This window comes from Coccinella septempunctata, chromosome 1 (genome assembly GCF_907165205.1).
Source record: "Coccinella septempunctata chromosome 1, icCocSept1.1, whole genome shotgun sequence".
Classification (NCBI taxonomy): Eukaryota; Metazoa; Arthropoda; class Insecta; order Coleoptera; family Coccinellidae; genus Coccinella; species Coccinella septempunctata.
This window is the reverse complement of record NC_058189.1, coordinates 50,682,814-50,709,957: the sequence shown is the minus strand read 5'-3', so window position 1 is coordinate 50,709,957 and position 27,144 is coordinate 50,682,814.

Genomic DNA, 27,144 nt, shown 5'->3' with positions numbered 1-27,144 from the left:
GGGTGTTTCCTAATTGAATGTAAATATTTATGGGGGTGATTTTTGGACCCATTTTGTGAAAAAAACTTTATATGAACATATGTCCTAACCGTCTTTCCTTTTGAGATACAGGATGGTAAAGTTTTCAAAAATAAATCATTTATTATTAATGTCTACGATAGCATTTCAGATATTTCAATGAAATTTGTCATACATGTACTGAAAAAATTAAAGCTATGTATGTCTCTGCATGGTGATATTGTCATATGTATCTATGTATTAACGATATTTTTATGATCATGCAGAGAAATGTTTTTTATTTTTATAAGATAAAACCGTGCATCGGATTGAAAAAAATCAATTGATCAACTTTGGTGAGAAATTATTGGGAATTTCAAAAATAATTTTCTTTTCCGGAAAAATCTGTGGCGTACCATCAATGTCTGCCAAATAGGTATGCCAAATTACGTACGAACGCCACTAGTGAAAATTAAAAAAAATGATACATTATAAACTGCCTCTTGATTCATAGTACATGTAGGACAAATTGTATTAAAATATCTGAAGTATTGTATTGTAAATATTAATAAAAAATGATTTATTTTCAAAAACTTTACCACCCTGTATCTCAAAAGGTAAGACGTTTAGGACATATGTTCATATAAAGTTTTCTTAAAATGAGCCCAAATATCACCCCAAAAAATTGACATTAAATTAGGAAACACCCTGTATTATAATATGGAAGGTCTTTGTGTCCCCCCTGTTATTCTACAGGGTGTTTCATTGGTAAATGAACATATAGTAACTTGAGCTGGAGCTACCCTAGGCGAGTCCAAAAAACTCATATATGATAGGTCTAATCAATTCCATACCCGAGATATAGGGTGCTTCATGTATTCACCTAAAATTTCAATTTCTCATAACTCTTGAAGAGGGCAAGAATGTGTATTGCGCGAAACAGAGGAACTTTCGAGCACCTTACTTAGTTTAGGTTAAGTTTTTATGTTTCTTTATTTATTTATTCATCGTTGTTGTCTTCGAATGAATTTTTCTTAATCAATGATGTTTTTCCGGTAATAACTTGAAATGATTCCTCATATTATGAAATACGAATGTGCAATAAGTGGGACAAAAAAACCAATTTGATCACAATGTTCGATTTTTTTGAAGATTAGAGGAATTCCAATATTCAATTTGATCTTTCCCTGGAGTTTCCTTTGAGCAAAATGACGTGCGGGACAATGAAATCTACTGAATCTCTTTGAAAATTTTCTGCTCTTTTCAAATATCTCAATCAAATTCCAAAATTTTAATTTACAGGGTGTTGAATTCCCGCTTGGAAGGTGTGCCATATTTTTCAAATACAGACCTGGAATTTTTTGGAAATTTAAATGTAAATCTATCGAGTGAATCATATATTCCAAATATCAACCGATTATACTGGTTGGTTCAAAAGTTATGAGAAATTCAAATTTTAGGTGAATACATGAAGCACCCTGACTCTCGGTTATGGAATTAATTAGACCTATCATATATGGGTTTTTTGGACTCGCCTAGGGTAGCTGTAGCTCAGGTTACCGTATGTTTATTTACCAATGAAACACCCTGTATACTCAAAGCCTTACAGAAAAGTTGCTCCTTTTGTACTTTAGTTTCGGACATATAGGCTGTTTTATTGGTTTCGGTCTCAAATTTTATATTGAATGAATGGTCCGATTTTAACGGAGGGCTATTCGAAATCACAATATCGTTGTAGAATAACGCTGATATCGGAAATAATGGAAGTTTTAACGGCATGCAGACAGGAATTGAATTCTGATAAAAACAATTCCTGTCTGCATGCCATTAAAACTTCTATTATATTATGTATATTTTCAGACATTAAACTATAATCGTAATTTATATTATCGGAAATAAATCACTGTTACCGCGATATCATGTTTTACAATTATATTTTTTTGTAGGAATTTCACCACCACCTTAATAACACATCGTATAAGCATATTTGTGAGGGAATTTTAAAATTAAAGGGGTTCTGCATTGTAATTCTACAACACAACATTCTTTTCTTCGCAAATTCACAAGAAAAATTCTCAAATCACAATAACGTTGTGAAATCACATTTTCATGTGATAATTCACAAAATTATTGTGATTTAAAAAAAATTTTGATCACAATAATATAGTGAAATTACCTTTTCATGTCGAAATTCACAAATTTATTGTAATATTGCATTGCAGTTGTAATTTTTCAGGTGAATATTACAACCCTTATGTGATATCACAGAGTATGAGTAGGCCCGTAAGATTAATGGTAGTTTAAACCAAGAATGAGGGTTTAAACTTTGGATAGTTTAAACTATCGATTAGTTTAAACCTTCGGGACGGTAGGTTTAAACCATCCAAAAGGGATTAAACCCTATATATTCTATGAAACTGTTTTCTACCTGCTTCTATGAAGTTTTTTGAAGTTTCTTGTTTGTTTTGATTCAAGAAATTGTGTTTAGGTTTGCGTTGCCGATTAGAGAATTATTGAGTTCAATGTTTGGAAATGAACATGGAATTGGAATATGATAGTGATAGTGATAGTGATAGTGATTCGGATTCATCAGGTATCATGATAGACCATATTTTATCCGTGATCGAGAAAATCATTGGGATAAATGGGATGATATCGAATTCATTCGATCTCCAAAACTTCTGCAAGAGCAATTTTGATTGAGATTGAGAAAAAATATGCCACCCTACCTCAAGGTGAAATATCAACATTCAATTTCATATTTTGTCTCACTTGCAATCCATCTTCTGAATTGCTGTGTTCAAAAGCAATTCCATATTTCCACTTCGAAATTTGCCTTTCGTTAGATACTAAATATAGATATTTTTAGAAACGAAGCACTGAATGCTATGTAAAGGGTGTTTCAAATTACGCGGTTTTTTTTAAGAGTAAATAAAACACATAATTTGCATTAATTTTCAAAAACATTTTATAGGTATTTGAAGTATCATTTATGACATTTATGTACCAAAAATAATATCTGACAAATGGCCTCCTCTTGCAGCTCTACAGACGTCCACTCTTTTGTTAACATTTTCAATGGTATTTTGACATAATTGAGGCTCTATATCACAAATGACACGAATAATTTCATCCTTTAGTTCAGGAATTGATTGTGGATTATTCTTATAGACCTGGCTTTCCACATAACCCCAAAGAAAATAGTCCAACGGTATCAAATCAATTCACAATTGTGTCATTTGCAAAATGAGGTGTAGCGCCATCCTGTTGAAAGCAAATGTCCTCTAGATCAATATTTATTAATTCAGGCAACAAAAATTCGATTATCACCGAATCGGTCTCTTGAAATTTTTTAATAATTCGACCAACAGTGCTTTCAGATGGACGATTATGTAAATCATAAAATTCAAATAAAAACACTCTTCACAGTACGCTGATTTTCATAAAATAATTTAACAATTTGAACGCGTTGTTTTAACGTGTACGAAGCCATTTTTATAAATGTCATACATCACACTTTTTAAATGTCAAGATACCCAGACGAATTCAGTGCGCCATCTATATTTTATTTATTCTTACAAAAAACCGCGCAATTTGAAACACCCTTTATCAACTAAAGGTTTTAACTCACACCTCAATAATATAACAAAAATAATGCTGATACAAAGATCACAACAGAACACAATAAATAAATAAACTGATCGCTGCAGTCTGACAGAAGCACTGATACAAAGATTAACACAGAAAACTAAGAAATGACAACCAATGAGTCACAATTAGTTCAAATAGCCAACTATTTTGGCAACTGCACAGGATTAGTGAATCTCTTCTCATTTTGTACTTGATCTTAACACGACGGTTTAAACCATAGATTAACTTTAATCGGAGATTTCTTAATCGGAAGTTCAAAGTACGATTAATCTTACTGGCCTAAAACATATTTTCTGTAGATTTCATGTTCACTGGAAATATAAGTACATGATAGTTTCACATTTTTCATGAAATTTCGCAACACCCTCGAAGAAACATCCAGATATTATAGTTTCACATTGTAACTTCAAGACTTTTCTCAGTGTATTAGAATCTTCTAATAGAAGCAGGTGAATTCAACCTTTAATCAATTCAATCAATAATTCAGTGAACTATTACGGCAAACTTCCGAGCATACATTATAGGCGATGTCACCGCTATCAATAAAGTCTTGGAAGATCCTTTCGAGTTAGTTCGAAGGTCAAAGTTCTTCTACCTTTAACACGTCAGAGGTTGGCTACACATTGGAACGATATTAGCATGAGAATCCAATTTCAATTCAATGGAAGGTTTGGGTTATTCACAAGTTTATCTGGGGAGAAGAGTCAATTATACATGAAGATGAAATTCAACAGGGAGAGAAGTTTATCTCAATATACAAGCCGAATATTATATCAACATGCTGTTGAGATTCGTGATTTTATTTATCTCTTTTCATAGATATTATGTAACTATACAGAGCGACTATTGAATTCGGATTCTAAGTTTTTTTTTCATGTGTTTTGAGGTTAACGATATACATTTTAGAAGTGATTGATGTTTTTGAAGTGCTATCGAAAACATCGAGAGAATTCATAGGTGATGAAATAATGTTCGGAATACATTTTCTTTTATTTCTGTAGTCGGGATATTCATTTCGGATATTTCATCCATTTTTACCCTACGAAATACGAAGAAGGCACCAAATAATATCAATTACTCCTGTCATTGATCTCAAAGTACCAATTGGAATATAATGCAGTTCAATAATTTTATCTATATATAGATCCTAAAATAGAAAATGGTTGATAAAAAACCCATCGATGACCAAAATATTTTCAGCAACAAAGAATCTATATATCCATTTCTGGCATAAGAAATAGAGTAGAATGGCGCTGAGCTACTTCTTCGGTATCATCTTTTGGACCACCACCGATTTCGCAGCCTTACAGAAGGAATAAGGACGATGCTGACTTAACACAATAAAGTGTTAAACATCACCCCAAAAGCTCAATAGAACGGACCGAGCTGCCACGATATCTTGGTGGTAGAGGAGTTGTTGATTTGTCCAACCGTATGGCCTTGGAAATTGAAGGACGAAAATATTTCCTGAGCAAGGCTGCTTCATCAGAACTCCATCAAGTAGTTTGTGTTGTTGATAGTTCTACACCGTTGAAGCTACGGCAGGACCACTTGGAAACAAAGTCGAACACTCTGCAGAAAGTAAAATGCAGAAACTGATTGGCAAACCAGAACGAGGTCAACCATGATTACGTCGACATATCTGCGTCGAACTACTGGTTGACTTCCGTAAGGTTGTTTCCTGAGACAGAGGGCTACATCCTCGCCATCTAGGACCAGGTGATTCCGACAAGGAACTACATGAAATATATCGCCAAGGATGCCTCAGTGGCGGATGATAGCTGTCGTTATGGCTGTGCGACACATGAAACTATCCAGCACACCACCGGGGGATGTCAGAAGTTCGCGGGCACGGAGTACAAAAATGGACATGATGCCGTTGCCAAGATGCTTCACCAAGAATTGGCACTAAAACATCAACTTCTTAGTCCGAAAAAGGTTCCTTATTACAATCACCATCCGGATGCTGTATTGGAAAATGAACATCACAAGCTCTACTGGGATCGCACGGTTCCCACAGATCGGAAAATAACCCACAATAGACCAGACCTCATATTGCTCAATAAGGATGAGGACAGAGCCCTATTCATCGATGTGGGGATTCCACATAATAACAATCTTCTAGATAGGCACACTGAAAAAATTTCAAAGTGCAGAGATCTCGAGGAACAAACCAGGAGACAGTGGAAGCTGAAAGATATCAAGACTATTGTCATATCATCTACAGGCCTGATATAGAAGAAACTACTAGAGAACTTGAGGAAACTTCAGTTGGACGAAAATATCTATAGTCATGCAGAAGGCGGTACTGCTCGGAACGGCGAGAACTGTAAGCAAGTACATGGGAAATGCAGAGGAACACCGTCTGCTCCGACAGGAAGTGCGGGTGGAGCAGGAATCCAACCTACAGCAGGGAGGCGAGGAGCGACCCGGACCCGAGCACCACCACAAGCCCGAAAACCTGGAAAGGGCTCCAACAGAGCTTAATCCTTTTGATATCTGAGATATCTGGGATAAGTGAATTTTCCTCTGTATACAAATTGCTAAGAGAAAAAATTCGACACTTCTACATTAATATCTATTATCACAAAAATTAATGAAAGTTTTACAAATCAGGAAGAAGGACTCTACATAAGCGAAACATCTACCTCCGTTTGGACATTGGTCGGTTAGAAAAAAGTCAATTTCCAAACATGTGGAAGGACAAATAAATAAATTGTAGGTTGGAAAATTGTGAGTAGAATCTGTATCAGATAATGGGCATAATTATTTTAAGTACTGCCTCATAATTCCTTTCCAGCACCAGCACCACCTAAGGTTTTAACGGCCGGTTTCATAATCAAACTTAAAGTTGCTTTAATTTTAAAGCTTCCTTTAATCCTACTAAAAATGACAGTAAAGGAAGCTTTAAGCTTAAAGTGACTTTAAATTCGATTATGAAACTGGACGTTAATATCATACACCCATAAAAATGTCAACTCTGGAATTCTTCTCCAGATTCGATTTATCCCTACGACCATTATAAAGTTTTTATCAACAAGCAGAGAATGAAAGTGATATGTAGATCTTTAATCGAATTCGAACATATCTAACAGCACTGAAGGCTCAACCTATTTGCGTACAAATATTGAGGAAAAGGGTTCGTTCAAGACGTCATAATCAGGCCGTTTAGGGTAAATGCTCTCTGAACTCTCCTACAAAAAGGGGGCAAGATGGCATAATCGATTACGGCTAATGGAATATCATTTCGATAATGATGCCGAATATTGACTGAAAACGTCTAAATCGACTATTACGAAGAGTTTTATAACATGGGGAGAACAAAGTCTTATATTCGTTTTGTAGATACAATCCCAGTAGCAGATTTTTGGATTCCGCATTTACAAGGTGATTCATTGGTAAATGGGCGGAAGCTAAGAATAGAATAGAGGACATAGAGGTGGATCAGAATAACCTATACTCAAAGGGTCTATCTCTATTTATAGTCAAGTTACAGAGTATTTTATTGATTCTATCAATTTATTCAATTACCCATAACTTTTGAACCAGCCTATATATTTTGATGATAGTTGGTGCTTTTATCCTCCGGCATAACGAGTTCATAATAACATTGTAACTGAATTTTTCTTATCTTTTTCAAATACGGCCTACAATTCTTTGTAGAAAAAACCCTGTGTTTTTTACCAATTATTCTTCTTATTAGCGATGGATGGGGTCCTTGAAAATTTTATCTGCTTCCTTCTTCGATATCCCTTTCTATCGGTCTCTTGCTTTTTTCTCATTTTTTTCATAAATTCATCTCTATATTAATAAAAGAGGAACTATGGTTTACTTCAAAATGCTTTATTGTTCAAACGATCGCACCAAATTGGACAATTCTTTTTTTGTTGTGTTTATTATTGTTAGGGCAAGGTTTATATAACGAAATATTCCCAAAAAAAATTGTACAGAACAGAAAAAAAGGCATTCCTTTTTCTTACGACCAATCGAGCAATCACGATGAGTTAGTTATTATTATCTACCCTAGAAATAATTTAAATGGCAAAACTAGGTTTGCCGGGTCAGCTAATATGTATATGTTTTTCGCTCAATTCCAATATTTTTTGTTCTATAACTTTCATGTCAAACATTTTTTTGAAGTAGAGATGATCAAAAATCGCGAAAGCCCTCTTTTAGGAGGCACTTTTTAGCCCTGCCTTCTAATGCACAGATGAATCTAGCCGAGGGCGAAAACTTAGGATGTTCTGGATATTCATATTGGGACGTGTCTATGCAATAAATGCTTTGGTTGCAATTTTTTCATAATTGTATGATTATTCTATTCTGCTAGACGGACAAAATGGGATTTGGACACTAATCCTCTGTCATTACATTTTGAATATATTTTGGTTTACCGTTAATCATTTCACTGACCAAAGATCTGGAGTCCGCGATCATCCTCATTCAGTTCCTGAACCAATCGGATCTTATAAGGATGGAATTTTTCTTATTTAAGGATTCTCATGATTGTTGTGTGTGAAGCACCAGATACATTGGACAATTTCCTAGTAGTAAAGGTTGGATACATTGCTACATGACCTAAGACAGCCACGTCCCTTGCTTCGTCTCTTTTATGCACCCTCTTTTTTATTCCTACTGAACCAGTATCGTCAAATTTGACAACCAATCGCACAACTTGAGCAGCTGATACATTTTCCAGGAAGTCGTTTGTTGAATAAAGCCGTTGTTGTACGCGGAGAGTCGTTATTTCTAAAAAATAATTTTATCATTTCCACCATTCCTTCTACGGAATGCATCATTTTAATTTTTTTACTATAAATTTACAATCTCTTTTACACACTTGTAACGTTCGAGATAGACTGAGGTAAATCAAAGACATGTTTCGTCTACTTTTTTGTACAAAAACTCAACAACATAACTACTAAATACCTTTGGAATTTGTCGGATACGAATGATATTCCCGAGATAAATTCCACATTGCCTCTTTCACTATTTTCGTTGTTATTTCATTATCGATGGATATTTTAGGATCAGATAGTACTCGATACCATCTTCAAAATTAGTTATCGCAACACCCCTCATCCCTATTCACAGTCAAGGGGGGTGCTCATCCCCGTTAGGGGGTTGAAGTTACAGGGCTGAACAAAGCAGAAAAGTTGTTCGCCCTCGAATGGGAAATTGACGGGTCGGAGTGATTTTCCACATGTTCATTTTGAAGTCTAAAAATGGAGGTGTTAAGTTTTCGTTGGACCACCCTGCATATACAGAGTGTCCGGGGAATAACTGTACATACTATTAGCAGAGATAGAGTTGGACTAGCTGGTTACGGATTGACTATAAAGAATTAATTTCTGGATTTCCCTAGAAAGCTACAGGGTAATTTTCCAACTTCATGGAAATACATAGACCATCATAAAATCCAAACTTATTGACGGATATAATTGAAACTTGGGAGGTTATTGACACATGCTAAGGTCAAGTCAGAAATATATCAATTATTTCCTTATTTCTGGGCCGGACTCTTTAATCTTCATTTAAAGTGTTCAGGGTAAAAAAAACACTTTGTATATCGAATTACAAATAATTGATTCGATTTTTAGGAAGAAGCTAAATTATGCTTCAATTTTTGGTATCACTCAAAGTTGTCACATCAACAATTATTTTTTTATGAATTTTTGAATTTGGATAAAGTTCGAAAAATTGAATTTTTCACCATGAAAAGAACTGAAAATCTCATGTTTGAATATAAAATGCGAAAGTATTAGTGGAAAATTTACAAAAAAGTTCATAGCTTTAATAAGCACTTCAATAACGAAACAATAACTAATGAAAAAAACTAAAATACAGTAAAGAGTACCTAATAAAAATAAAAATAGGAACGAATGAATTGCTGAGTCAACGATATTTCAAAAGTGGTTCGAAATGAAAACCATTAGCTTGTATACATTTCTTTTGCCGAATTTTCAAATTGGATACAGCCTTCCGAATCATATCGCTATTATTTCTTAAAATATCGCAACAGTTGATTATTCTGTTCATCAGCTGTTCTCTTGACTGTAAGAAGTGTAACTATGGTCTATATCATTGTTGTCGAATACCCGGTATACATAAGAATAATTTTGAAATATGCTTCTGTATACCCTATACACATCACCAATTTTTTTTAAAATACCTTCATTTACTCCCTCAAAGTGAAATCCACGTCTGGGGTGGCCACCCAGTATATCAACAAATTATTATAGTCGTTTTCACCTTCAGTGACTTTTTAAAACAAAATTTCTTATTTATTTTCGACCTGCACGAGATGACTAAGTCCTGTTCAGGTAAATAAATTGCAATTTTCGAACTTTATCCAAATTAAGAAATTCATAAAAAAATAATTGTTGATGTGACAACTTTGAGCGATACCAAAAATCGAAGCATAATTTAGCTTCTTTCCAAAAAGCGAATCAATAATTTGTAATTCGAAATACAAAGTGATTTTTTTACCCTGAACACTTTAAATGAAGATTAATGAGTCCGGCCCTGGAATAATGGAATAATTGATATCTTTCTGACTTGACCTTGGCATGTGTCAATAACCTCCCAAGTTTCAATAATATCCGTCAATAAGTTTTGATTTTATGATGGTCTAATTATTTCCATTAAGTTGGAAAATCACCCTGTAGCTTTCTAGGGAAATCCAGAAATTAATTTTTTATAGTCAATCCGTAATCAGCTAGTCCAACCCTATCTCTGGTATGAGTATGTACAGGGTGGGCAAAATTCGTTGTCTACTGAGGGGATCTCGAGAACTATAGCAGCTAGAAGAAAACGGACGACTAGCTCTTTTTTCTTGACTAATCCAAAACTGAAAACAGATTCAGCCTAACGTTCATAGATTTTGAGTTATGAACGAAAATTGAGAAATTGTCATTTTCAATGAAGCTGAATAACTCTTTTATTTGAACTCGTATTCGAAATCCGTTGTTACATTCTACAGGCACTTTTTTATGAAGAATTCGAATATGATATCATTAAATTTTTTCATCCAGTCATTTTCGAGATACGACAGGGATTTCCGATTTTTCAAATGTAAACTATAGTTGAAAATTCTCTCATTCTGCTGCAATTTTTTTGCTGATTTCAAAAATGTATCATATGTTGCTATTCACATTAATATAACATAAGAAAAAAAATTTAATACTTTTTCCTGCTTTTCGATTCATTGTTGAATTTTGAGAAGACTGGCGTAACCATAGCAACCGTTGAATATGCATTATATTTTGTGAACCTGAGCCTCTATGATTGAAATCACGGATTGCTGAATAAATATTTCGATGATTAATTTGCCATCGTTTGTTTTCGCGATGTTTGGCATGCTTATCTTACGATAGTTCTCAATTCGAATACTACCGTGGACAGACGTATCTATTTTTCATCATCTTACTTTTGTAAAAATCATAATTATAGATGCTTCAGTATTTTATTTATTTGACTGACTCTTTAAGTTTCTTTCATGAATTGATAAACGATAATTGAATAAATTTTCTTCTTTAATAATCAGACGAAAGTCTTTTACTCTCTTTTAAAGGATATCGATCTCGATATATAAAAGAAATGATTATTCGACAGTCTGTGATTCCTATCACACAAGGTTGAGTTCACATAGGATTATGTGGAGTTCACAAACCATAATGCATTTTCAACGGTCGCTATGGTTACGCTAGCCTACTAAAAATTCAACAGTGAATCGAAAAGCAGGAAAAAGTATTGAATTTTTTTTCTTATGTTATATTCATGTGACTAGCGACATATGATACATTTTTGAAATCAGCAAAAAAATTGCTGCAGAATGAAAGGACTTTCAACTATAGTTTACATTTGAAAAATCAGAAATCCCTGTCGTATCTCGAAAATGACTGGATCAAAAAATTTTACAATATCATATTTGAATTCCTCATAAAAAAGTGCCTGTAGAATGTAACAACGGATTTTGAATACGAGTTCAAATAAAAGAGTTATTCAGCTTCATTGAAAATGACAATTTCTCAATTTTCGTTCATAACTCAAAATCTATGAACGTTAGGCTGGATATGTTTTCAGTTTTAGATTAGTCAAGAAAAAAGAGCTCGAGAATGTGTCGTCCGTTTTCTTTTAGCTGCTATAGTTCTCGAGATCCCTTCAGTAGACAACGAATTTTGCCCACCCTGTACAGTTACTCCCCGGACACCCTGTATATATTATATACATGGACTGCGTCGTAGCAAACAGTGAGTCTTCAATCTAAAACATCATTTTCGAAGTGAGTATTCAAGGGTATTCTATCAATAAATTCACGGTGAATCGGCAAAAGTTTCACATTTATGAGTGGGAAGGGATTTTGAAGGAATCGGCGATAATCAACAAATTCCTCATAAATGATGACGAACGATTTCGTAATTCAGGCAACAAACAATATCATATTTTCTACCGGGTTCGCATCCATCAATCATATTTAGTCCTTCTGAGCCTACAGCATCCCATAATACTGCCTCGTCTTCCTCTCGTGAACTCAAGGTTCCGGTTCGGTTTATTCGAAACAAACGGCGAAATAATTCATCAACTTTCTAAACTATTTGTGTAAACCCGCAGGATAGGAGTGGGGAATTAGATGTAATTTCCGACTGGATGAGTTACCTCAATTTACTTGATGGATAAATCATTCGGAATGAAGGTGGAATTCGCAAACTTTCAACTGGAAATTGGTTGTGTGTGAAGGAAGCCGAAGGCCATATAACATCGCCCCAAGACTATTTCATGATTGAGATCTTGGAGCATTCTGAATATCAGTGTCCCTTTGAAATTCAATCCATACACAGGGATTGACGAAACAGTCAAATAGAACGTCTCGAAGAGGCAACATTGAGTTGAAAATTCATACTAAATGTACAATATCCATTCAACTAAATATTTTAAGGAGAATCCATAAAAAAATAGAAGATGCAATTAATAAATTATGAGAGGTACAAATCCGGAGTATTAATGAGGGAAACCACTAATCCTTGGTTTCGAGAAGTGCAAAAGACTGAATACTAACATGTACCTATATCGAACACGATAAATGAATATGAGACTGTATCAACAAGAGTATAAATTACAATAATCACACCAATTGATCGTGCACGATCACCAGAGGGCGCCTTCCAGGGTGGAACCAAGGACGAGAGATTATCAGCCAGTATTATAGCTTACCACTGACCGTTGAGAAGTTCACATCGTGTTCTGAAGGAAAACTACTAAATCTTTCTTCTTTTATCTGAAACTCGATAACAGTAATCAGTCATATGTACGTAAGAGGTGAACATTAGAGTTGTCTTGAAAAATGAAATACACTGATTCAAATAAAAGAAATGATTATAAGAAGACAATGAATCAGTATTCATTATCAATGAGAAGACGTGAGAAGAATTCAATTCTGGTACTACATACCCATTTCCATGTGGGAAAATCTAGAGTGGTCTGAAAATATATGTAAATTATAAAATATCATAAAGTATATATTCCTGAAAAGGCATATAATCGAGTGGTCTCGTGTGAACATATAAATTGAGCAGTACTAGTAAGGATTATAAATCTGTTCGAAATAATCTTGCTCGTGGACTCATTTCATCAGAATTAAACTTTCGTGTTGTACAAATTAGCACCAGAATTGGCTGAGAAGACTTGAAAGAATATTACTTTGATGAGGTGAACAGCAAAAGAGGTGTTACAATAATCGAAATGCGAACAATGCGAAGTTACTTCAATAGAGTTAACAAAGAGAATGATAAGAAAATGTGTAGTTTTTTGCTTCTGAGAACACTGAGAGTGGGGCTGCTGCTTCGGTCAATTAGCACAACGTAGAATTGGGGTACTATACGTGGCCACCGGAGATGGTCAGAAGCGTCGGCAAGAGAAAGGTCGGAGGGGGGCTTCGCTCAATTTTTAACACAAGTAATTCAGTTTATCTTCATCCACCTTGAGATGCTACTGTGATAGCGGAATACGTGTCGTGGTAAAATAACTCAAGTGAATGAAAATCATGCAATTTACATTTAACTCAAATGCGCGCGGGAAAGGAATAGCAGGGATTTTAGCCGCACCGTTTCGGAAAGTGCCTTTTTGCGACTTGGAATGCGAGCAGGAATAGAGTTGAACACTCACGCTTGTAGAGAAAATACTCAAGTAATAATTTGTTATGAATTCGAGTTTTCTGAGAAAAATTGGAGTTCATTTTAGTGCATTCATTTCATTTCACATTTCCGCCTTTGAAAATATTTAATTCTCAAATATTCAGTACATTCATTCCGATAGGCGGTGTAAATGTAAAAAACCGTTTATCTGTGTTTAACGTGGTTTTTTTTGCATGCCGTTGAAGATTTTGACGTTTTTCTGATGTTGATATGCCACAGACCGGAGCTGACGACGTTTTTCACTCTTGTCGCATTCTGGTATTTTCAGATTTTCAACGTGTGGGGGGGATTGGCCTATAAAAGCAGATTTTTCCCCCGCCTCTTTTACTCTTTAGTCTCTTCTGTCACTTTTACGCTCTGTACTCTCTTTTCTCTGCGATTCGATTTTGATTGTGTGCACGACAAGCCGTTCAACGAATTTAGAAATAATTTTGTGTTGCGAGGGTTAGTGCTCTTAAGAATTGATTTTTAGTTTTCATTTGTTTTCCGCGAGTGCCTGAAATAAAGGAGGTAGGTCCCCCTCTTTACCGTTCAGTTTCTTTATTAAACCTACACCGGTTACTTCTTTGACACTGCTGTACTGTATCGCTTTCTGTTATCATTTTTGCCGTGCTTTACCCTGTTTCGCGAGTCTGACTTTCCTCCGCTATCAGTCATGGTGCGTAAGCCCTTGGGGTACAGAATAAGAGGTACCGCTCGTCGTCAGTGAAATCCCGTAGTTGCGCTCAGAATAGACCTTTTCTTCGCTATCAGTCATGGAGCGTAGCCCTTGGGGAAGCGAATAAAAGTCTCGAGTGGTCCGCCCTGGTTGTGTTTCTTTCATTTCTGGAGAAATACAATTGATTACATCCCGATACCGTATAGCAAGTCATTTCACTTCTCGAGGTCATCCTTAGTATCCATTTCGTCAGTTTTGGTTGGCGCATTTTTTTTTTGAACAATCGTTGATTTTTCACTGTACCCGGTATATACTTTACAAAGTGCTCGTGATCGGATCGAATTTCCAGAATGTATGTTTGCTGATCGATTCGCTCATATTTCATACCTACACATATTTCCGTTGTTTATATAATCAGTTTCCGAAAGTGTGAATAAACTGGTACATAATTTGATTTTGACTACTTCGTTATCGCTACCACCCTAGATAACAGCGAACTTTGTCTCCGACTAGCAGCTACTCTGGTAGGTTTGCTATTCTTCCTAGTGAAAAGAATAGCTGGCGCTCGAGATGAGTTTTCTCCGAGGAAACCACGTTGGAAATTCTATTGATGAGTATAACGGAACCGATTTAATGTATGTATTTACAAAAATGTTCAACATAAAGGGTGGAAAATATGTCATATGTATTTGTGAAAGTCACCCTTAAATCTGACTTTCTTTTCCTAAACTATCCTTTCAGGTTTTGAAAAAGTGAAGTTACACTGACTAGTATGGCATGTATGTTTTCAAGTTTGATTTACTTTGCTTTTATAGGTAGTTCAATATTCTCATTATATCAACAGCTATATTTTATTGTTTAGATAGCACAGAATGTGACTAATTTCCAACGAGTTTAAATAATATTTGTTTAATTTCTGAGAAATAAACACTACAATTTTTTCATAATAGTTACACGGAGATTCTTATCTTTTCATAACTTTTAATCTTAATTACTATTTTCGATCCGTATTTGAACTAAATTTTTGTTATCCTCTTTGTGAGATAATATATCGTAATTGAAAATATAACAATGCCCCGATACTGCATTCATTAAGTATTGAAAACACAGAATTTGGGAATGAAGTTTATTCTCGACATACAATTAGCAGGAAATGTTTTTGTTATATCTAGACAAATGATTAAATCTCGGATTAAATAATGTGTGTGAGGTTTTTTTAATGAATAAATTGATGTATTCGTCAGAGGCTCATGCCAGGGATATTCAATTCGTGAAGAGGATCTATTTGTTACACTAATTGCATGAATATAGGTATCTATTCCATTTATCCACTGCATTCGCCAATTTGCGATCAGATTGAGTGCCCAACATGTTCGAATTCATTGACGAGATTTTTGAAAAATAACCCGGTAATTACTGCTTTATTACTGAATTGTTTTTGTTATGCCATATGAAACAGACTAATGGATACTGTATAATACATGTTGTTTCATGAGTAAACGGACAAATGAAAACTGTGAATAGAGGACATTGAGATGAGTTCAAAAACACCCCTTATGAGTGCCATAGGTACTCCGTTTTCGTTGTACAGGTTTTTTTTTTAATTTCTCAAATCAATTTCTAAATTGATTCGACTGAAATAGAGACGCTCATCCCATCGAATCAGGTTAGATAAAATTTTTCAATTGGGATTGAGATTCAAAGTATAATTTTGCGCCTAGTAGCTCTGTTAATAATATTCACGAGCCCCTGTTCCCCCCCATCTATATCAGCCCCTGACTAGTTGAAACTTAGATTCGACTACTTCAAGTCATCAGACAACCTCCAGAGATTATTTCTCAAATTTTGAGATTCTTATTGAAGAATTTTCATATTACGGAAGATTTTCAATTTATTTGTCAATAAACTAATCGAGTCTAGGCTTCGAAACTTTATATTCAGTGATTTCATTTTTCATATCAATATTCGATGTTATTTTTTGAGCAACAGTATTTTAAAAACTGCTTCTGACAAAAAGAGAAGGTACATCTTCTTAATCTATCAACTTGAGCTTCTTATTTCACTTCCCATATTTCATAAAACCCAAAAAAAAATTCCAAAATGAATTTCTCTCATGAATTAATATTTTAATGAACCGTTCACACGAATACTCGGTGAAAAGACACTCTGCCAAAGAAGATTGAAGAAAATAGTGCTTTATATCCTTAGAGGAACTTATTTTTAAACTGATTATAGTGAGTCTATACTAGTCTATACTAGTAAAATAAATCAATAAAAATATATATATATTATATATATATTCATTAGTGATTTAAATTAAGGGTGTTTCGACTATTTTTCAGGGCAAAATTCCAATGAGAATCAAATTGTATTAAAGCTCTATATACTACGTCAACTATCGTTGACTTCTTCAGGAGCAACTGGAAAATACAAAGATCTCATAACAAAAGTTCAAATTCTCTTAGGCTAAAACTTACAATACCATGACAATAAATATGGTAGCTTCAGAAAAACAAGACCATGTAGAGGGTAATCAAAAAAGTACGTCAATTTCAGTTGAATTATTCAGGAAAAATTGGTTTTTTACAAATGACAGATTTCAGAAAATTCTATAAATTGGCATGGACAAACAAATGTGCCATGATGTTCACAGAAAGGCAAAAAAAATTGATAAAATCTTTTCTTATTTTATACAATTTGGATTAAAAATGTCTCTTATTTATAAGTACCTGCTAGTAAGGTTACAAATTAGGAGAAATTAGGAGAATACCTATTTTTATCACAGGTCAGTAAGAAACTATAGATGTTACTAAGATTATTCGTATCCGTTTTCTTATTCATCGTTGAATTTTTATTTTCATTTATATAACACATTTCTAAAAAAGTTCTTTTTTGGTATTCTTGTTCGTGATCTAAGACTTGTATATTGTCGTAATCTACAGCATGTAGGGTGAGTCTTTGACTCGTACAAATATTTTAAGAGTAGATTCTTGAGGTCAAAAGAAACACTTTTTTCTTTACCATTTTTTTCAAATCGGCGGTTTAAACCATACAGGCTGTTGAAAAACCATAGAAAAATGATATTTTTAGTTTCATCGAATGAAATGAATATCCGAATATAATTTTTCATTTATTTAATGAATCTTTTTCGAACTCAAGATACCACCTACGTCTTCTAGTTTTCCCATTATGACCATTACGACCATAAAATTACCAAAAATTCAAAGAACCCAACTCTTGCAAGAAAGTTGGACACTATCTAATGAATATTTGAACGTTTTGTAAAATAAAAGTATTCTTTATACTTTCTCGTATGATGCGCCGTTTTCGAGTACCTAATTTGATGTTCAAAAATTAAAAAGGATGTGTGAAATTTGAAAAATTGGTTACTTTAGCTGAATACAACTCTGTTTAAAAGATCTACAGATGTGTAGTGTCACAGATTTAGCTAGTTATTCTGAAGGTAATTTGGTTTTTTCAGGGGTGTCACAGCTCGTTATGAAAACTTAAAATGGCTATATTTATCAGGGCTGAATGGTGTAAAAAAAACATTTCTTTTGATCTCGAGAATCTACTGTTAAAATATTTGTAGAATTTCCCAGTTTTCGGGTAAATGAAGGCGAACTCCATCATATAATGTGAAAATTAAAACATTTTCGAAAATTACTCTCGTTGATATGTATTTTATATGTTTGAAATTGAATCAACTGGTCGTTGATGTGACGCATATTCAATTGACGTTGTTTGAACCGTAAACAAACTGAAATATAAATGATTACAGTTTGTACCTCCCCAATTTCAAAATTAAGTGGGAGGATCGAATCGATGATGTTGGTAGGGGTGTGATTTTCCATATAAGGGATCTAATCAAATCCAGCTGCATTTTGGCGTTGAACTGCGTTCAAAAATATTCGCAAAATATAATCTGTGTGACGTCACTAGTTCAATCGTCGCCAAAATTATTAGTTTTGAAATCTGGACCCACTTAATACTTTTTTACGGGACCACATTAGGTTCGTATTCGAATTTTTTGAAAATTGTTAAACCGTTATAAGAACATGAGAACTGAAACACGCATAGATGCAGATCTGCTCGCGGATTAGTCCAAATGTCGTCTGCAGTGTCTGCGAATGTTGGTGTGGCGAGAACGGGGTCAATGGTATAATGAACATTTCATGACGCCAACAACTCTTTCCGGTTGTGGCTCAGTGTGCGTTTGGGACGCACAGATCTTTTTGGCCGCTCGACAGCTTGCTGTAGATTTAGAACCTTTTATTGTTCCGTTCGCGACAGCCATCGGCAGTATTTCGTTTATTTCTCCACTATACATATATGTCGCTCTGAAGCAGATTACCATACCATATGAAGACACCTAATAACTCAATACATCAGTACATATGTTACGGCTAAAGATAGTTGGGAGCATAAACTTAACATTAGCCGGCTAAACTTAGGTTTATATTCGAGGACCGGCCAAAGTTCGATAAAATATTCGCCTGCATCAGAGAATTTCATCTTTAGCCGGCTAATGTGCACATTACCCAAAACGGAACGGCTAAAAAATGTAATCGATGGACGCACGGAGAGGTGATGTCTTTTGAATAGTCGGATGGGAGAAGACGAACGCACGCGGCTACGTTTTTTAAAATCAATTCACATACAGAAGTTAGAAATACAGTTTTCCACATGGCAATAGGAACGTGGATGGTCAATTGTCCTGTGAAAAAACAGAATATGACCTCACAAGGAAATGGAATATTAGACATTAGATATAGAGAATTTTATCTGTGCACAAAAGTGTATTTTTCCTACCATACAATAATTCGGTTTATGGAAAAATTTTCTACGATAGATTCTAATGTTGAAATTTTTTTCCAACCTATTCCAAGTTTTGCAAAAACGAACTAAAACAAACTATGTAGATGAAAATAGTTGAAAACACTTTTTCTAGCCGATTTTGTCATAAATTTCTTCCCAAGTTGAATACATGATTTCCAAAATACGGCTTGCGGGCCTGTCGCCACCCTTGATGAATCAAGGGTGCAAATTCTGAATAATAGCAAAATGAAAGATGTTCGTCCCGAATTTTGTCATCAGGCGTTTAGATTTTTAGAGTCGCTAATGCGTTTAGACACAGAAACAGACAAATATATGTTCATTCTCAACTTCTGAACAGAATGCTCTTCTGCTATTAAAAATATGTGAAATTCATACAAAAAATGCATTGCATTAATAGTTTGATAATATTACTATTTCTTGCCTTTTTTTTAATTGCCGAAAATTTGCGCCTCTCACGCCTTGCCAATACTTTTCTTTTTTTCTAATAGCTTCTACATTTTTAGCCGATGGGCTGTGGTTACACTTAAGTTTAGCCGGCTAAAGATAGAAGAAACTAACATTAGCAAATACCCGAAGCTAAACCTAAGGTTAGCCGGCTAATCTTAAGTTTATGCTCACACCTATCTTCAGCCGTAACATATACAGGGTGTACCGTAAAGACCACGTCAAACGAAAACAGAAAGTAAATCAGAATGTGCTCTACGTGATGTGAAAAAATCGTTCATATGAAAGTCTCACAGTTTTCGAGATATTTGTTGTTTTATGAAAATGTTGAATTTTTTCACTTCAAATGCTTTCTCTCTTGCGGATGCTACAATTAAATACTTTTCGAATCAATTTGTTTCCGTTAATTTTGTTGAATGATTACCTCAATTCATGCAATGAAAAATACCACAAAATATTATACAGGGATTCTGAAAAAAAAAATTGAAATTCATGTTCTGAAGGAAGTGTTTTTTTGTGCTGAATTCTATTTGACGTGGTATAAAAAAAAGACACTAGACCTTTTCTGCATATTACGTTGAAAAGTTGCCTATTTTGTGAGGATTCCGAAAAGGTAAAATACAGGTGATAACCTTCTTCACGAAAAATGATATTTGAATGTTTATCGAAAATGGAGCATTTCTGTGAAAACCTGATTTTTTCACCTTTTCCATAAATACTTTCATTTTGCACTTCCTGATGAAAATAATCAATCAACAAATCAATAAAATGTTATTAAGATGCTAATTCACTGACTGAGTTTTTTTATTTCTTTTTCTTTGCCTAAAGAACTCTCGAAAATCGATATGATGTGATGCGATTCAATGACTCACCAGACTTAAATCCTCTGGATTTTTTTACTGGGGTTTTTTGATAAATGAAATTTATTCGAATCCTATAAGAGATGAAGCACAACTTAGGTACCGCATTCGTATTTCAGCAGCCAAAAGAGCGGGGAGAAGTTTGTATGGTTTGAAAAGGTCATTTCTCAATAGATGCAGGGCATGTATTAGCGAAGGGGGTGGTCATTTCGAGCATTTGCACTAATAAGAATCCTGAATTTTTAATATTGATATTTTTATAAAGTTTCTCCACAATAGATTTGTTGATGTTGAAGGTCCTGTGCGTTATTACATTATATCATTGCAATTAATGAATAATTTCATTAATTTAATTTAGGGACTAACTGACATTTTTCAAGAGAATTATTCAATATGTTACAGCAGAATCTGCAAAATGAAAGAATTTGTGGAAAAGGCGACAAAATCAGTTTTTCATAGAAATGCTCCATTTTCGATAAACATTCAAAAATCTTTTTTCGTGAAGAAGGTTATCACCTGTATTTTACCTTTTCGGAATCCTCATAAAATGGGCAACTTTTCAACGTAATATGCAGAAAAGGTCTAGTGTCTTTTTATTATACCAAGTCAGATAGAATTCAGCACAAAAAACACTGCCTTTAGAAAATGAATTTTAATTTTTTTTTTCAGAATCCCTGTATAATATTTTGTGGTATTTTTCATTGCATGAATTGAAGTAATCATTCAAAAAATTTACGGAAAAAAAAACTGATTCGAAAAGTATTTAATTGTAGCTTCCGCAAGAGAGAAAGCATTTTAAGTGAAAAAATTCAACATTTTCATAAAACATCAAATATCTCGAAAACTGTGAGACTTTCATATGAACGAATTTTTCACATCAGGTAGAGCACATTCTGATCTACTTTCCGTTTTCGTTTGACGAGGTCTTTACGAGACACCCTGTATAAAATCAATGTTCCCAGCAGAGTCCCAAGCCAACGAGTTAAGAGCAAAATTTTTCTAAAACATTCCTTTTTTTTTTTTTTTTTGGTGTAGCAGGGGGAAAATCTGCAAACAGACGAACACACCCTCTGCTGAGGGGGAACAGTGTGGGGATTCTCACTCTCTGAGCTCGAGACCCACTAAAAACCCTTAACTGCTTCTTCATAGGTTCCGGGCATTTTGCCTATTAACCAGTTGACTCTTATGGTTTCTGGACTCTCACACGATCATAGTCGTGTTGATAGTTGTATGCTGCCTATAGCTTTTATAGGTTAAGCTCTTCTTTGGTTACATTTAAATCCTTAACTGATCTCTCGGTCTTCGGTGGTAGGTTCTTGACCTTCTAGCTTCTTCTGTTGGATCGTAGTCGACTAATCTTCGTAGTTCCTCATTTGGATGTTGTTTGGCTTTGTCGAATATCCTTTCCGCCTTTCTCTTCATAAATTCTGTAACTGGTTCCCATTCCAAGTCCTTGTAGATTTGTTTGTTCCTAACAAACCAGGGTACGTCCATCGCCATTCTAAGGAGTTTATTCTCAGTGGCCTGTATTCTCTTGATGTGGGTCTTGGCTGCGAAGCCCCATGCCGCCGATCCATATGTGAGTTGTGGTCGCGCAATAGTTTTAATCATCGTCAACTTGATGTTCTTATTCATATGACTTCTTCTGCCTATGAGTGGATAAAGTTTACTCACTGCGGCTTTTGTTTTATCAACAGCACATTTGATGTGGTTTTTCCATGTAAGTCCTCTGTCAAGCGTCACTCCTAGGTATGTTGCTTCATTTTTCCATTCAACCTCTTGTCCATCAACTTCAAGGTTTTCTTCCATCCTCAATCTTCTCTTTTGCAGTAATATTGCTTGAGTCTTTCTTCCATTGATTTGGATTTTCCATTTGATGCACCATTTGAGTAATTCATCTATGGCTTCCTGCAGTCTCCGGTGTATGATCTCTGGGCGTCGATGTCTGAACGCTATTCCTGTGTCATCTGCGTACAAGGTGAGCATATTCCTAGCATTCTTCGGGATATCATAAACGTATATTACGTAAAGCAGAGGTCCAAGTACCGATCCTTGAGGCACTCCCGCTTCCAATTGTCTGGTTTGAGAGGTTGCTCCATCTATCTTCACATAAAAGTTTCTATTCCTCAGATAATTCCTTATAATCTTGCATAGCTTGGTCGAATATCCTGCTCTTTTCATCTTGTAGATTAGGCCTTCGTGCCATACTCTATCAAAAGCTCTCTCGATATCCATCAGAACTAATCCTGTGGCCTGTTTGGTCTGCATTCCTTCGGTGACGTATTCTATGAGCCGTAGTAATTGGAGTTCAGTCGAGTGTTCTCGTCGAAATCCAAATTGTTCGGGTGGGATTATCTTCAACATTTCTGTTTCCTCATTCAGCCTTTTGGCGATAACCCTCTCGACGACTTTTCCTAGTGCTGATAGTAGGCTGATTGGTCTATAATTTTGAGGAAATTTCCGTTCCTTTCCAGGCTTGTTGAAAACTATCATTTCTGCAGTTTTCCATCTCTTTGGGTAGTATTCGGTCCTCATCACTCCGTTTGTTATATTCGTCAAGGCTGCTATTCCTTTTCTAGGCAATTTCTTCAACATATAATTCGTTATCCTATCTTCTCCCGGTGCTTTCCGGTTTTTCAGTTTCATTATGATCTCTTTGATTTCTGTTGGTGAAGCCGGTTTTGGAATGATTTCGGTTTCCGGTGGTTCCATCATCAGTTCTTCGTTTGCCTCCACTTCTTCTTCTAGATCTTCATTGTCATCATCATTTCTGTAATTTATTCTGGCTTCTCTCTCAATTGTGTCGGCAAGTGCTTCGGCTTTTTCAAGTCTCGTATATACCATTCCGTTTGCTCCATGCAGTGGAGGTATAACTGTCTGTTCTCGTCGTAAGCGTTTTTGCATTTTCCAAGCCGAGTGATCTATTGTATTCAGTTCCCTTAATCTCTGGTGCCATCTGTTATTACGCAGTTCTGTTAAAGCATTTTTCAATATCTGACTATGCTTATTCAGTTTCTTCTTGTCTTCTTCTCTTTTTGTTGTTCTGTAGATTTTCCTGAGTCTTCTGTTCTTTTTTATAAGTTCCTTTATATCCCTTGGCGTATCTCCATGTGAATGTTTCGGAATTGGTTTCCTTATTCTCTTGGTGCTTTCTTCATAGGCTTCTTTTATATGATTTTCCAATTTTTCAACTGCTTCATCTAATTCATCCTGGGTGTTTATTTGGGGAATTTCCCTGATTTTCTCCTGAAGTAAATTCTTATATTTCTCCCAGTCTGTGCGTTCCTTGGTTTGTGTCTCTTCTTCGTTTCTTGGGCCATGTCCCACTATGAATTCTATGGGATTGTGGTCTGAAGTTCCGTCTTCTATTGTATCAATGCTGATTTCTTCAGTGATGTCTTTCATTACGACAATGTCCAGTACATCGGGTAGTCCATTTACTCTTGGTATGTAGGTCGGTATATCAGGTCCTATCACAACTGCATTAAGTTTTTCAGCATAAATCTTCAGTCTTCTCCCGTTTGTATTTTCCACCCTACTGTTCCATTCCTGCGATTTGCAGTTAAGATCACCAATTATGATTTTCGGGTGTCTTCCTTCTAGTAGCATTTTTAGATCCTCTTCCAGCATGTCCTTATCCGGTGATTTATAAGTTGAAATAATCTTCACTTGCCCTCGATTAGTATTCACAATAATCGATATTGCTTCTACTTCTTGTCCATTGAATATTTGGTCGAAATGGTGATCCATATTCCTTCTAGCCAGTATAGCAACGCCACCTGTGCTGTTAGGTCTATCATTTCTGTAAATATCGTAATTGGGAAATGCTATCCGAACGTTGGGGTTAAGTCTCGTTTCTTGAAGAGCTATGACATCCGGTCTCTTCTCTTCAATCAGTTCTTCGAATTCTGATCTGCGGGCTCTCAATCCTTCGACGTTCCAAGAGACGATTATGAGATTGTTCTTTATCGTCGTGTCAGCCATTAAATATTCTTAATAATTTGCTGCATCTTCTTCTCAATCTCTTTCTCCAGATTCTGCATCATCGTGCTGAGGAGGTTTTTCGTGAACTTATCCAGTTCCTCAGTGATTCCAGAAATTCCTTTTCTGGTTTCGGCTTTTTTGACGGTTTTTGCCTTTTCCGTCTTTTTCTCTGGTTTCTTCGTCTCTTTGACTGCTACGGTTGCAGTTTCCTGGGGTTTCTTCACTTCCGAAGAGTTTGGGGATGGCCTCGGTGTATTTTGTGTTGGCCTCGAGCTGGTCTGGTTCGATCTTGGCGATCTCTTGGTCTTTTTAGTGACCAATTTCCATTCGCTACATCCCTTGTAGCTGGCTGGATGTCCTTGCTCTCCACAGAGAACACAAGAGGCATTTCGCTCCTCGTTCTCCCTGGTGAGCGTACACTCCTTGGAGCTGTGATTACCGGAGCATTTCACGCACCTCCATGGAAAAGTGCACTTACTTTGGGCATGTCCATATCGCTGACAGCGGTAACATTGTCCAGGCCCGGTCGTCCTTCTCTTAGGTTCAACAACACAGTTCATGTTGTAGAGCCTTCTCACCTCGAAGATACCCTTATTCTGGGTTTTAACCAGCAATAAGGGCATCGGCCTCTTAGTTATATTTGAGGTCATTCTTATGACCTCAGCATCGACGATCCCTTGATCCTTGAGGTCGTCAAGGATCGTCGGGATATCTGCATCCAGCGGTAGATATCTCACTACCGCATAGATTTTCTTTTCTTCCTCCCGTTGAAGAGTGTAAAACTCCCTATTTATTTTATGAAGGAAGTCCGTCATTCTTCTGTGGTCTTCCGCGGTTTGTGGAACGACCCTAATTCCGTCCTTCACAGTAGTCGCTCTGCTGTAATTTATTCCGTTTCGCATTAACGCGTTGGAAATTGACGTCCATTCGGACGTACCCCTCAGGGTAACTGGGGGGATTTTTTCTTTTCTCTCCACTGGAGTGGTTTTCTCTTGGGCTGGGGTTTCCAAGACTCTTTTCTTGTTTGCCTCTTCATTTGACGAGGAGCTATCCTTTCTCACTCTTTTGGCGGGTGGGGAAATTTTGGTTTGAGGGGTTTTGACCACCTCCATCTTCTGTTTTTGAACCGGTAAGTTCACTTCTTGGACATTTTTCAAAATAATGTTCTTCTTGAGTGCTTTGGAGTAAGGACTTTCCTTATTTCCCTCCTGCAACTCGAGCCTCTCCCTGAGATTTTTAATCTCAGCAACTAAGCTAGATACGCATCTATCTAACTCATTCACCCTCGCTTTCAAACTTGCGTTCTCCTCTCTCAAAATATCGTGTTCGGACACGACATTAGCGATTTCTGGCGCGTCTTCTTCCATTACGGACTCGCAGTCCGAATGGTCAGACATTTTAGAATCTAATTAATAATTACTTCGCTACTCGAAGAAATTGGAAATAAAATTTTTCAAGACAAAAGAAAAATGTATCTCATGCATAAAAACAAAACGGCTCATCAAAAATTCTCTACGCTATGAGAAAAATCAGAAAGAAAGATACGAAAAATAAGCTCACCTGATGTTTTCTGCAGTACCAACGAGAAAATTCTCTGGACACTTAGGATGAACACCAACTTTGAAAATTTTAACGAATTAAAATTCCGATAACAAATATAGAACCTACACAACTTCACAGACGGAATCAAATATTCCGTAGCTTGGTTAGTGGGCACTTTCACCTCCGCTTTCACTTTTACGGCACTGTGACTTTCTCGTCCGCTTTCTCTTTTATAGCACTAGGAGCACTGTAGCACGTCTTCTCCTGTCAAGCGATTGACTCGGAATGAAAACATTCCCATTAATCCTCTTTGAGAGACACCTGAAGAAATTCTGGTCCATTTCTCCACCTCTTCGTTATGCCAGAAGTTCCATCATTTCTCTTCAACGGAAACTTCTCTCCCACTAGACAAAAAGCCGTTAACAAAGACAGGCAAATAGGGGTAAAATAGCAGGAAAACTAACGGAATCTCTCTTCCCTCGAACTGTCAGGCAGAAAACAGGCCCAAACTTCGAATTCAATTTCAACTTCACCCTGGGAGCGGCCTCCAAATAAATGTATTCCTTCTCAATGAAACTTCCATTCGGAAGTTTCAGAGACGAAATGGGCGTATAGGCGTCGAAAAACATTATAACGCGAAAATGTTTTTCTGAAGGTGTCTGTGGAAGTGCCGTCGTTTGTTTCGGGGTCAGAAGAAATTTTTCATATTGGAGTTGAGAGGGCGATATCCGAAACTTTGAACTATTTGAGTTCAAGTTCTGATGTTTATTCGGGTTTTGTGGTCTTTAGGGAGGATTCGGATACTTGAGATTTTCGAGGTTGGAATGAAATAAAAGGTCCTGAGTTGAAGAATTTGATAAGTGTCGAATTTAAAAAATTTCTTATTCAATAAAACGAATTTTTTATTTTATGTGATTTATTATCGTCGTAAAATTCATTAGGAAGTAACGAATACAAAGTTGCACATTTATTTTAG